Here is a 14264-nt window from a genome sequence, read left to right on the forward strand (position 1 = left end):
TGATACCTTAAACTTACACATGTTATATGTCAAATATATTTCAGTTAAAAAATAGAAAGTTTGCTTTTGGTATCAAGACTTTTCGCAGCATTGTATGGGAGGTCCTAATCAGTGTAGCAAGGCAAGGAAAAGAAAAGATTTAAGAATCGAAGGGGAAGAAACAATGATTTTTTCTTTCATCGAGAAAAAAACCTAAGTACCCTTCATTATCTCCAGACCCATAACTAGAATCAGCTCTCAAAACACCATATGGGGAGGGCCTCAGGAAGAGATAGCTTATATATCCTGAGGAATAAGTGTAGGAATTGAGTCTAAAGATATTAGGGCAAGGAAAACAAAACATAATCCTGGATTAGGCTGCAGTTATCGATATGGGTGTAGAAAGCAGAGATCATGGATTTAATGTTTTAACCTGAGAGCTGAGAGTGACTCTAACAATCTGCCTGCTCGGTTGACTGAAACGTAGGTTCAACTGCCTCATTCAATGAGGTTGGGACGTCAGAACCTCCCTGGTATAATGCAGAAAGAATCCAAAGAGTTAAGGAGATAAAAAATATTGGAATGATTTATCATGTGCTACCACATTCCCATGACCACCCAGTCTCCAGAATACCCTTGAGAGAACACCCCCTTTATTAATCACTGAAAGATGCGGTTGTGACAGAAGTATCAACAGCCTTAGAAAAACTCTGTGGTGGCTGTGCTCTTCAGACCCAGGGAGAATGGTGAGAGGTGCTAGTGTTGAAAGGCCTTCACCATTTTGCTTCTGGGCTGTGCCATTCTCCTGCCAAAATCTAGCCTTTGCTGATCTTGATTATTCTGACATCCCTTGGAGCATCACAATGGTCCATGATGATGATGTCACGCCAAGTTAAGTTGGTGAACAGTAAATGCAAAGTACTGTCACTGACTTAGTGAGTCCATACGTGCCAGAAACAGGAGATAAGCCCTCCCCCAAATTTAGGACCTCACAACAAAAGCGAAGTTTCTAAGTTATAACAGTGTAGAGAATTTTGGGGATTCTCTTCACCTGGGTATTTGAAGTCTTTATGGAAAACAGAGATACTGCACAGACCCTCCGCCATTCACCAAGAGGAAGATCGCAGTGAAGATCTCTCGAGTTTAGGAGCAAAGACGCTTCCTCTTCAGAGAATTTTTCTTTTGATAATCGGCACCTGGCTTGCCCAACATGCACTGGGCATTATCTAATTCATCAAGACATCAGATGTGGCACATGAAGATTCAATCCTTCACCAAGCAGAAGTGGTCCACAATAGGCATCAGGAACAAGTAAGTCATGAAAGCACAAGGAAGTTCCATGAGCAGGTGGCTCAGGTTTTCATGACACGGACTCTTGATGCACTACTGCCTCCATTAGGTCACACTTTTGGCCTCACAGGGATTCTTTATGATCAGTGGGCAGAGGAAGGAAAAAACGCGCCTGGTGTATAGACTGTTCTTCATGATGGGCTGGCCTTAGCCAGAGGTAGACTGGTGCAGTATGACAGCATGAAGAGTGTTCCCGAAAGACGATGAAAGTAAATCCTCCCAATGGGCAGAACTTCAAGAAGTGCATCCAGTTTTCCATCTTATCTGGCTGAAAACACAGCTTGCGGTCCAGAGCTGTAGTCATTAATGCATATGGAAGTGGCTAGTGGCCAGGCCGTGTAATCAGGTGCTTCGTAAGAAATATTAAATAAGAAGATTGGTAACAAGGAGTTACAGGGAAGAGACGTGGATATACCTCTTAAATCTGGGAACACGAAGGTATCTCTCTTATGCTCGATAGCTCTATAAAACACATCTACCACAAAGGTGGTTCTCGGTAGGCGGGTGGACAAAATGACCTATTCGGCATCTCAGCGTCTCTTCCCAGCCACCCTGGCGTGCGATCAATAAACTTATGTATAGAGTGACTGTGTAGACAGGAACGGAGACCATTTATGGACTGAATAAGACAGAATGCCTCTTATTAAGGGTGACCTGGCTGCTGCCACTGCGGGATGTCCAGAGACCGCAAAAACCACCATTTCCTAGACAGACCAGCCAGTCATCTGGAGACAGACTGAAGTTGGTTATACTGGATACATTTCATCATGCAAGGGAAAATGATCTGCCCTTACTGGCTACGTACGTATGTATATATTGCAGTGTGCGTGTACACGTACATATACAACTATATACTATACATATACATATATGTATACGTACATATACAACTATAACTTATGTTTATATGTATTTACGTATTTGTATGATTAGTTTTCCTTCCAGAACCACTGACCATGTATTTGCAGAATGCCTTATTTACTTGCTTAGTATCCTCCACAACATTGCTTCTAACTTCTTAGAGTTAATCCTAACTCATTTTACAGTAAACCAAACGTGGTAATGTGCCCATGTGCTCAAATCCAAGGAACACAACAGTCTTAGGTACCCCATCATCCAGAAGTAACTGAGCGGACAGAACAGCAATACAATCCAACGGGCTTTCAGTTAAATCACCGACTTAGACACAAGCCCAGGAGCTTGGCCCTGTGCTATGACTGTTTTCTGTACTTTGAATCAGTGACCAGTATATACATCTCTTACAGAAGAACTTGTGAAAAAGCGCACTTCAAACATGTAAATAGCCACAAAATTACAAAAGACTAGTGACCAGAAGGTTTAACAAACTCATTTATACATATTAATGAAGAAAGGCAAGTAACTCAAATGGCAGAAAACCTACACAAAAAGAGGCAAGAAGGAAATCTAAATGGCCAGTGAAAGCACATCACCTTGTGCTGAACTATATTACTAATTAGACATGTAAATTTAATGGGTTTTAAAATCTATTTATTTTGAGAGAGAACGAGAGAGGAGGAGGGGCAGAGAGAGAGGGAGAGGGAGGGAGAGAGAGGGAGAGGGAGGGAGAGGGAGGGAGGGAGTGAGGGAGGGAGAGGGAGAGGGAGAGGGAGAGGGAGAAGGAGAGGGAGAAGGAGAGGGAGAAGGAGAGGGAGAGGGAGAGGGAGAGGGAGAGGGAGAGGGAGAGGGAGAGGGAGAGGGAGAGGGAGAGAGAGAATCCCAAGCAGGCTTCACACCCAGCACAGAGCCCAATGTGGGGCTTGATCTCACGAACCGGGAAATCATGACCTGCGCTGAGATCAAGAGTCGGACACTGAACCGACTGAGCTACCCAGGAGCCCCTAGACATGGAAATTTAAACAACACGCTTGTCAGACTGGATAGGTTTTTAGAAATCTGACAGTACAGGGATGCCCGGGTGGCTCAGTCAGTTGAGTGTCCACGTCTTGATTTCAGCTCAGGTCAAGATCTCACAGTTCGTGGGTTCAAGCCGGCATCAGGCTCTGTGCTGGCAGCTCAGAGCCTGGAGCCTGCTTCAGATTCTGTGTCCCCTCTCACTCTGTCCCTCCCTTGCTCATGCTCTGTTTCTCTCTCTCAAATATAAATAAACATTAAAAAAAATCTGATAGTACAAGTGTTGGCAGGATGTGAAGGGACTAAAACACCCATACAAGGGAGTAAAATTTATACAACCACTTTGATAACTTTACCTAATGAAGGTCAACTTTTTCCAGCTTTTTAATCTCAAACTTTTTGTATTTTTATCATTTAGATAGGTCTCTTTTAGCATGCATTGTTTATTGTTTTTAAAATATCTAGGCTGGTTAAGCGTCCGACTTCGGCTCAGGTCATGATCTCACAGTTCGTGAGTTCCAGCCCCGCATCGGGCTCTGTGCTGGCAGCTCAGAGCCTGGAGCCTGCTTCACATTCTGTGTCTCCCTCTCTCTCTCTGCCCCTTCCCTGCTCATGCTGTGTCTCTCTCTGTCTCAAAAATAAATAAACATTAAAATATCTAGGCTTACAAACTTTGTTTTTTTAATTGAAGCAGTTTAATATTATGATTACTCATTTATTTGGGTTTAAATTTACCTTTTTTGTTATTGCTTACCATTTATATCAACTGATCTATAATCCTTTCATGTCTTCTTTTAGTCTTTTTACATTTTTTATTCTATCAGCTGGAGATGACACTCTCGTACTGTTTTTAGTGGTGATTGCAAAATTTCAACATGCATCTTTGACATCAAAATCTAACATTTCATGTGCTTTCACACTCCTCCTAGAAAATGCAAAACTCTTAGTATTTTTTATAATTTATTTTGAGAGAGAGAGAGAGAGAGAACGAGCATGCACATGAGTGGGGGGTGGGGCAAGGAGGGAGAGAGGGAGAGAGGGAGAGAGGGAGAGAGGGAGAGAGGGAGAGAGGAAGAGACGGGGAGAGGGAGAGAGGGAGAGAGGGAGGGGAAGAGACAGAGAGAGACAGAGACAGAGAGAGAGAGAGAGAGAGAGAGAGAGAATCCCAAGCAGGCTCCTCCCTGTCAGCATGGAGCCCCAAAGCAGGGCTCAAACTCAAACCCTGAGATCATGACCTTAGCCGAAGTCAGACACTTAACCAAGAATCGGCCACCCAGGCACCCCTCTTAGCATTTCTTAACTTCATTCTGTCTCTCCTGATTTGCATGCTAGCTTTGCTGTGTATTTGTATCGTATCATATACAGTTTAAATCCCATGAGATTGTTTTACAGAATCGATGTTCATTTAGATTTGCCGACACATTTACCTTTTTGTTGCTTGTTTCTCTCTGCATTTCTGAACTTCTGTCTGAGGTCACTTTCCTTCTGCCTAAAGAATGCCACTTGGTCTTTTCTTAATGGAGGATCTGTTGCTGAATTCTCTCAGCTGTCATTTGTCTGAAAATGGCTTCAGTTCCCCCTTCAAATTTGAAGTATATTTTCACTGGAATTCTAGATGGGCAGATGCGGTCTTTCAGCACTTTGAGGATTTCCTTCTATTGCCTTCGACTGCTACAGTTTCTGTGGAGAAGTCACATATTGTTCTATTACTGCTCCTATGACGATAATTGGCTTTACTTCTCCATGTAGCTTGTTTTCTTCTCCTCCTTCCGCAGGTTTACTCTGATGTGTCCAATTTGGGATTTCCTTCCATTTATCCTGATTGGACTTTGTAGCTCTCCTTGAACCAGTGGTGGCTTGAGGTCATTCACTGTTATGGAAAATTCTCAGCAAATATCTATTTGAATATTGCTTCTGACCCATTCATTGCCTCTTCAGAGACTCCAATTCCATATGTGTTAGACCTTTCTCTGTGCCCCCTTGTCTCCCACCCTCTCTTCTATTGTCCTTTTTTTTTTGGCTCTCACTTCATAGTGGATATTTTCTTCTGAATTTTCATCCAGTTTATTAATTCTGTTTTCAGGCAAGTCTAATTTGCCGTTAGACCTAACCACTTAGTTCTAAATTTCAACTATTTTGTTTTTTACTCATAAAGGTTTATTTTTTAATAGTTCTAAATTTCACGTACTTTGTTTTTTTACTTACAAAGGTTTGTTTTTCTAATAGCCAGGTTCTACAACAAATTCTCAATTTTGTCTTTCTTCTTATTGAATATATTAAGCTTACCTATTTGAAAATCTGTATCATGCCATTATCTGGGCCTCTATGTAACTGTTTGAAGTATCTGTAGTTTCTTTTGGTTTTCCTTTGTGTTGTTTTTATCTTTGTATGCCTGATCGTCTTCTTTTTACTTAAGTATATAATACTGCATATCCTCATTGTATATAAAGTTACAGAAATAATTAATATGTGGGAAAACGTTACTTTGGCTAGGCAAACTAGCAATCTTGGATTACCTTAGTGCAATTTCAAGAACTGAGATGATGTGAAGCTGTTTCAGTCTACCCCAATTCAGCCTCCCTCCTAGGGTATAACCCTTTGTTGTCTAAAACCTAAGTAGAAGGGATTATCAGGCCCTTGTTACCGAGCCCTGGACTCTAATTTTTGCCCCATAGTCCCAAGAAGCTGTCAAAAGTGCCATTCATCTTTTTGGTTTCTCATAGCCTGTTTTGAGGTAGGCATAATGGAGACAGATAATGCCCAAATATAGCATGCCTTCAATAATGTGATAAAGAATATTAATCTTATGTCAGGAAGATTTTGCTTCTAAAAGTACTCTCGCGTTTATTAAGAGCATCATGATCATACTGTGTCCGGTCCCTCCAGGTGACCAGATAAATCACGGGAATTTTTTTTATAGTAGAATCATCAAAGAGTGCCTTGTGTGTAGCGGCCCGTACGTCCTATTACCGTCAGTTTATATGGACTCTGATCTCTGCTACAGAACATAAAGGAATGTTGGAGCATGTGCCTTGTAACTGGGGGTGAGAGATGGGGGAAGACATATGTGAGGCTATAGAAGGGTATATGCAATGTATTGAAGGGCCCCTGTTCAGGCCACCTCACTCTGCCCGCCCAAATTCAGAATCAAGAGAGTCACCAGGAAAGAAGAAACAAAAAACACACGCTGTAAAATAAGGCTGCAAAGTAGTGGATTTGTCTGAAAATTCCGGAAGAGCAAGCGTGCTAGACAAAGGTGTGGTGCTGGCCGCCCCTGCAGGCAGAGCCGGGGGGCTGACAGTGAGCTGCGCCCACCTGCAGGGACAGAGGCAGACACCTCCCTTTTCTCCGTCTCCATGGCTCTGCCTACATATCCCGGGGTGTCCGGGGCTTGACCTGTCTTACCTACAGCAGTTACAAGAGAGCCGCCCCGATGCCTAGATTTTTCTAGCACATTCCCAGATTGCACACATTTCGGGTTATGTCCAAAAAAGAAATTGTGATAAAACATACAGTTAAGCATTTTAACCATTTTTTAAATTTACAAAAAAATATTTTTTACATTTATTTATTTTTGAGAGACAGAGAGAGAGAGAGAGAGCGAGCGCACAAGTGGGGGAGGGGCAGAGAGAAGGAGACACAGAATCCGAAGCAGGCTCCAGGCTCTGAGCTGTCAGCACAGAGCCTGATGCGGGGCTTGAACTCACAAACCATGAGATCCTGACCTGAGCCGAAGTCGGATGCTCAACTGACTGAGCCACTCAGGCGCCCCATAGCCTTTTAACCATTTTTTTTTTTTTTAACATTTATTTATTTTTGAGACAGAGAGTGACAGAGCATGAACGGGGGAGGGTCAGAGAGAGAGGGAGACACAGAATCAGGAACAGGCTCCAGGCTCCGAGCTGTCAGCACAGAGCCTGATGCGGGGCTCGAACTCACGGACCGCGAGATCGTGACCTGAGCCGAAGTCGGCCGCTCAACCAACGAGCCACCCAGGCGCCCCCCTTTTAACCATTTTTAAATGTGCAGTTCCATGGCACTGCATACGTTCAACGTTGCTGTGCGACCCATCTCCAGGACTCTTGCATCTTATTGATAAATCTGAAACTCTCTGCCCATTAAACAACAACCCTCCATTCCTGTCTCCTTTCAGGCCCCGGAAACCACCATTTTACTCTGTGTCCATGAATCTGATTACTCTAGGTACTTCATATGAGCAGAATCATCCAGGATTTGTTCTTTTGTGCGTGGCTTATTTATTTTTATTTTTTTAAATGCTTATTTATTTATTTTGAGAGAGAGACAGTGTGTGCAAGCAGGGGAGGGGCAGAGAGGCAGGGCGAGACAGAATCCCAAGCAGGCTCCACGCTCGGCGTAGAGCCCGATACAGGGCTTGATCCCATGGCCTGCTCCGAAATCAAGAGTCAGAAGCTTAACCGACTGAGCCACCCAGCACCCCTGTGTGTGGCGTATTTACCTTGTAACGTCCTTAGGTTTCCTCCACGCTGTAGCAAGTGTCAGCATTTCATTCCTTTTTAAGGCTGAATAATATTCCAGTGTGTGTACCACATATGCTGCATTTTGTTTATCCGTTCACCCATCACTGGAGATTTGGGCTGTTGCCATGTTTGGGCTCTTGTGAATAATGTTGTTATGAACACTGGCGTTCAAATATCCGGTCAGGTTTCTGCCTCCAATTCTTTTGCGCACACACAGCCAGGAGTAGAATTACTGGATCACACGGCAATCCTACATTTAAGGTTTTGAGCAGCTGCCATACTGTTTTCCATGGCAGGTGCCACATCCTTGACGGACTTGCTATTTTCTGCTTGATTTTGTTTTGCTTGTTAATGGTAACCGTCCCAATGGGTGAGAAGTGGTATCTCATTGTGGTTTGATTTGCATTTCCCTAGTGATTAGCCCAACTGCCTTCTGTTTGGCCAGACTTAACATCTAAACTGCCTTTTCTATCTGGAATTAGATTAAAACTCCTTTGCTAGACCACATAAGGACTTTTGGTTAAAAAGAGGAGAAATGTGTGCAAATACCATCAAAAGTACCATCAAAATCATCAAAATCAACCAGAGGGGTTACTGGATCGACCTGTCTGTGTGCTAAGCCTTGGGATATTTGCTGAGGCAGGTCCACTCTGAGGCCTCGGAGGCCCAGTTCAGGAGTGTGGGTAGAGCATCCTCCTTCCTCTTAACCCCCCGCTATCTCTAAAGCACAGCGAAATTTACTTGGGATGTAATGGCTAGTGCCTTTTTACGACTGGGGACAATTTAACATTAATTTCTAAGAGATGCCATCTCTCCGTTCAATGTGTTTCATGGGTCACATGATCTCCGATTACTAAGGTGACACTTAGGACAATTTTATGGCAAATTGAATCCCAAATTACAGCCCTGGAAGGGGTCCGCATTAATAATGGTCTGTAAGAGCACAGCAGGGGCCTGAGCCGGGTCATGCCACAATCGAATGCAGTTACTAACGCGACACTATGGTAAGACCGAGAAGAATGTATTATCAAGACACATACACTGATCTCCTTTCATAAAAGGAGTGGCGAAATTACTGTAGACACCCTTGGATTATGGAATAGTGAAGACAGAATTATTTTTGCATGAGTTGGGATTTCCCTGTAGCTAAGTGAAGAAGCATGACCCACTCTGAGTGAATTGGAATTCCTTTTTCTTTCTTTTATTCTTAAAAAAAAAAAAGGATCAAACACTCTGATTGTTCTCTTTCTCCTGTGGGCATTTTACTTCTTAGAAATGAGAAACCAGTGCTTCTAGCATAACAGAGAGGGAGGAAGTCTGACTGGGTAATTATTAAGCAAAACCCATAAAAGTAATAAGCATCACCCACAGAATACTTTAATTTCTGAGCGATTTCAGGATCCTCATGCACCTGTGCAGAGCAACGTGCTAAGGTTTGGAAGATGCTCGGAAAGCAGATAGGTTTCCTCTCTTTTAAGAATCTACTCCAGAAACCAGATATCAAGGCTGATGTTCATGCAGACGCACATCCACTTACGATCGTGAGTGTGAAGGAAAAACAAGAATTAGAAAGAAAATTGTGCCCTAGTAAGCAACACCACCCTGGGATCCAAGGTAGCTTTTTCATACCCTGAATACCGGACTATTTCTGAATTCTTATGAGGTTTCAGAGAACACTGACTCGGTACATCTCAAGTACACACGAAACTGTACTCTGGGACTTCACTCTGGGTTTCTACGTCCTATGTGTAGCGTACGCATTTCTAATTAATACAAAAGATTAAGTATTTTCTAGCTCTCTGCTTTCTCAGTTTTCTTAAAGACTTCAGAGTCCTTGTCATGTGACTAATGAACTCATTCACACACTGTAAATATATTGGATATCTATCTTTTGCAAGGTGTTGTGCTAGATCCTGGGGGAACCAGACACTGTTGTATCCTCTCAGGACTTACTGTCCAGCAGTGAGGACACAGCGAGCATACAAAACAGTAATATGTGATAAAGGGGGCTTTTTCAGTTACCGAGTACCCATCTCCTGGGTGCTGAAGACAAGACAGACCTTCGAGAGACTCTCCAGTGGCATTTCCCAGAAAATAGCACATATGTAACTCTCGAAAGAGAGGATGTGGGAAAGTGAAGAAATTAACTGTAACAGACTGAATTCTGTCTCCCTGCAAGTTAATGTGTGAACTCCTAAAAACCCTAATAGCTCAGAATGTAACTGTATGTGGACAGAGGGCATTTACAGAGGCAATTAAGCTGAATGAGGTTAGTAGGGTGGGCCCTAATCCAATCTGACTGGTGTCCTTAGAAGAAGAGGAAGTTTCGGGGTGCCTGGGTGGCGCAGTCGGTTAAGCGTCCGACTTCAGCCAGGTCACGATCTCGCGGTCCGTGAGTTCGAGCCCCGCGTCAGGCTCTGGGCTGATGGCTCGGAGCCTGGAGCCTGTTTCCGATTCTGTGTCTCCCTCTCTCTCTGCCCCTCCCCCGTTCATGCTCTGTCTCTCTCTGTCCCAAAAATAAATAAAAAACGTTGAAAAAAAAAATTTTAAAAAAAGAAGAAGAGGAAGTTTGGACATACAGTTTGGCCATCTGCAGGCCAAGGAAAGAGGTCCCCAAGGAAACCAGCCCAGCAGGACCCTGATTAGACCTCCAGCCCCCCGCACTGAGAGAAAATCCATCTCTGTGGTTTCCGCCCCCCAGGCTGTGGTGTTCTGTTACCGCAGGCCGAGCAAACCTGCATTCTTTCTTAAGTGTTATTTCTACTGAGATTAAAAAAACCCAAAAAACTGAAAAATCCCAGAAAAGTTGCAAGTACGAGCCAGAAAAACTTTTTTTTTTTTTTTAAATCCTGAACCATTTGACAGTAAGTTGTTGACGTGCTCCTTTCTGCTCATTCTTCCTGACCTTGCCAAGCATTTTCTTCCCCGTGCTGTTGGATCATCTATCATTCCTCTGAAAACTAATCACATCGAAATAACTGCCACTTATTTATCTGTCTCCCCACCAGACTCTACGTCTCTGGAGAACGCGACCTAGGTTTCATCTCTCTTTGTACCCGCAGCCTCTGACATCGTGTTTGGCTCATGGTAGGTCAGCGCTGGACAAATCTGTCCTAAGAACTGAGGGCCAGGTGCCTTGCTGGCTGGGTGGAGAATGATCCTTCCCTCGGGGAGCTCTCAGGCGAGAGGGGAGAGACATGAGAAAAGAGGCTGAAGGGTGTGAGTTTGAGGTGGCAAGGGAGCTCACAGGAGGGTGCCTTTCACAATCGGAGAGCCTTCCATTAAACTGGGCTCGACACGCCCTTGGACTTTGTCAATGGTGCCTTGCCAGGGCAAGCACTGAAGAAATGTTTGCACGGGTTTGGACCACGTCTGCCCCATTCACTGCTGTCTCCCCAACCTCTAGCAGAGCTGACACATTGTGGTGAGCAGTAAATATCTGCACGGTGAACACACGCGTGAACTAACAGCCAAGGCCTTCCTGTGTTTTTCAAACGCCTTTCCCCTCACTTTCTGACTCGTCCTTGTCCAAAGGTGTGAGCTAATCCTTACCTCAGTGGAGGTGGTGCTGAAGATCAAAAGCAGTAATAAATATGAAAGCACTTAGTATAGTATGCAGCGCTCTATAAACAGGAGTTTGTACTCACTGCGTCTTCCCTTGGAGGGGATACGTCGGCTGAAGTCGTGCTGAGCTGACCTGCTTGGGGTTCAGATGCCCTCAGGACCTACTTACGCTCCTGTCAATGCAAAACAGACCCAAGAATTCTCGATTTACCATTCTTTAGATGTTTTGTAGGTTTTAATAAGGACCTTAGAGATTCCTTCCTTTGCAACCAGGAAGGAATAATTCAGGTGCGCTAATTAGGTTCCATGCACTCACCGCTCTTGGGGACGGTCCTAATGAGGGATTTTCTTTTTTTCTTGCTGCGTGCTCCCCAAGGGGGCTCTTATTAGAGGAAGAGGAGACCCGCGGTCACAGCGGGAGGTAGGCCGTGTCAGGCAGGGCCCTCCAGAGAAACAGAAGCAATAGGATGTGCGCACATATGGAAAGAGGATGCGGGTCCCCGACACATCAACTGGGTCACGCGGGATATGGAGGGGGCTGACCAGGCTTAAATAACGAGCCGTGTGTGTGTGTGTGTGTGTGTGTGTGTGTGTGTGTGTGTGTGTGTGTGTGTGTCTGGGGGTGCAGCCTGAGCCGGCTCAGGAAGCTGCAGCTCCTGGAGCAAGTCCCTTGTCTGGTTTGTGCCTGAGTGACTTAGTACTTGCCTGGGTGGTGGGACAGGGAGGGGCTTCCCAACCCCCGGGGACCCCGAGCTGGAAGGTTCTCCGTCAGTTGTCCTGGTAGAGGAACACAGCCGCGCGCAGACGGGAGAGGGCGGCTTGCCCAGGTGTTCCTACCCGAAGTCACGCGCTGCTGGTGGGTTGGGAGAAGGGGGCCTTGGTGAAGAAATAGCCTTCATCCCTGGCTCCCCAGACACTTGTGTGCAGAGGAAGGGGTGCCGCGTTGAGGGGGGCGCCCCTGGGGGAGGGCGGATCCCGGCTGTGAGGGGCCCCTGGGAGCACTGGGCCAACACCTCTCGGCCCGTTAGCCCGGCTCTGCGCCGCCTCGTGCCCGGGGTGGACGCCGGGACGCCCGGCGCCGCCCACCGGCGGCCGGGAGGGGACAGGGCCGTGCAGCCGCCCCCACGAGGGATGCGCGCTCCCGGGGGTCCCTGCCGGTCCCCACGGGCCTGTGCGCGCACCCGGCGTGGGCTAGAGCTAGGTCTCTACTGCTCAGAGGAACCGTATCAGGCAGAGGCTATTACCTGCTCAGCTCTGGTGCGAGGGGGAGGGGGACGTGGTGGCCGCGGGGTGGGAGGGACGGCGACCCCCAGCTGCTCCGCCTTACGCCCCGGACAGCGTGTGCCGCGTGGTCCGGGGACGCTGCCCCGCGGCAGCTGCAGAGCGAGGCCTGCGGCGTTACGTGGACGGACGGACGTCCTCTCGGCTCAGTCAGCGCGGCGGTGGTGTGCGCGTGCGTGCGCGTGTCTGTGCGTGTGCGTGTGCGCCCGGGGGGCATGCGTGCGCTTGCGTGTGTGCGCGTGCGTGTGTGCGTGCGTGCATGCGTGTGTGTGTGTGTGCACGCTAACGTTCGCGTCACGAGTCGGTAGGTGGTGGCTTCGGAGTGACCGTGTGGAGCCTGCGGCGGGGCCTGCTCAGTTAGCCTGTGAAGGACTCTGACCGGGAATCACCCTCCAGGCGTCCCTTCCATAAGCGCGTTCAATCTCATTACCAAAATCGAACCAGGAGGCTCGTGAATTAACGTCTTAGAAACTATATATTTTTTGGTAAACTAGGAGGCACTGAAGATCCGTGGCGGCCCCGAAAACTATGCGCTCCACCCTCCTCGCTTGGGTGAGGGTGTGGGACCCAGCATGTCCCCTCCCGAGCGAGGCTCTGGGTCTAGCACTGCACGCAATCGCACGTGCCCTCCGCCGGATGAAGGACTGGCCACCCCGGCCACCAGGACTGGCCTGCGTGAGCCTTTCCTGCTAGGGTGTCCTCAGGGTGCCCAAGGGCAAGGTCGGCGGTGCCACTGTGGGCTCCTTGACTCACAACCACAGACATGTGGCAGCGACCCACCTGCGGTGTCTTCGTTAACCATACCCCTGGGAGTGAGGTTTAGGGAGAGGGGACCGTACAGCCCTGTCTACCTCTGACAGATGGGGGCCACGGACGTTTGCAATGAACGGACAAGCGCTGAATGAGAGAAGTGGCCCACGGCGTCCGGCAGCATGTGGTCTGTGGAGGGACCAACATGTGTCGGTCTGCTACCTCCTATCCGCTGAGCACTTCGCAGAATCTGACATCCTTCGCACGGTGGGTTTGTTCAACCTCCGCACAAGCCCAGGGGCCCTGGGCAGACAGCTGCGGCTCCTACCCTCGGCATCTCCCTCAAAGTCAAGGGCCAGATGCAGTTCTCCAATCAGCACCCAGGCTTCCCGACTCCTTGGCCGGGAGTTGAGACGCATGTCAGAATCCTCAGGGGAGCTTTCCCAGAACAAGCATATTTTTTATGTACCTAAAACGCCCTTTCTGAGAGTGATTACCCAAACCCTCTGTATCGTAACACTTATTTTGTGCCGGCCCCGTGCTTAGACACCAGGGGCCGCAGGAAGGGCTTCTTTCTGCCCTGGGAAGAGCTGCCCCGCCCCCAACATGCCACCAGACTGTAAGGACTATTTTGAGCTTGAAAATTCTGTGCTTGAAAAACAGCAAATGCAAGAAGCGTGCTCTCATCTCTCCTTTTCTTCCTGAAAACAGGAGGTGAGTCTCCCATGTGAAAGATGCCCTTCCAGAACCCAGAGAAAAGAACTCTCATCATCAAGTGAGGGCAGGGGGAGTGGAGGCTGAGAGGAACCAGCAAGCAGACCTGAGAAAAATAACTCCTCTTCCTCAGTCTCTCCATGTATTTGTTTCCACAACTGCCTCTCTTGGTTCAATCTAGCAGAAAAGCATTTCGAGGGGCGCCTGCGTGGCTGACGGTTGAGCGTCTGACTCTTGATTTCGGCTCAGGTCATG

At 47.1% G+C, this 14264-nt stretch overlaps 1 long non-coding RNA gene across 4 annotated transcripts; it reads left to right on the plus strand.

Moving 5' to 3' along the window:
- The first annotated feature begins 870 nt into the window (after positions 1-870).
- Positions 871-14264, plus strand: LOC122211463. Of its 4 annotated transcripts, XR_006198685.1 has the most exons (4): positions 873-2130; positions 10709-10787; positions 13406-13562; positions 14007-14264. It is a non-coding gene; the product is annotated as an uncharacterized LOC122211463 (long non-coding RNA). The 4 variants fall into 4 exon arrangements; XR_006198686.1 differs by lacking the exons at positions 13406-13562; positions 14007-14264 and adding an exon at positions 11110-11314 and having other exon boundaries at positions 874-2130; XR_006198684.1 differs by lacking the exons at positions 13406-13562; positions 14007-14264 and having other exon boundaries at positions 871-2134; positions 10709-11314.

The sequence above is a fragment of the Panthera leo genome, chromosome F3 (assembly GCF_018350215.1).
Source record: "Panthera leo isolate Ple1 chromosome F3, P.leo_Ple1_pat1.1, whole genome shotgun sequence".
Lineage (NCBI taxonomy): Eukaryota > Metazoa > Chordata > Mammalia > Carnivora > Felidae > Panthera > Panthera leo.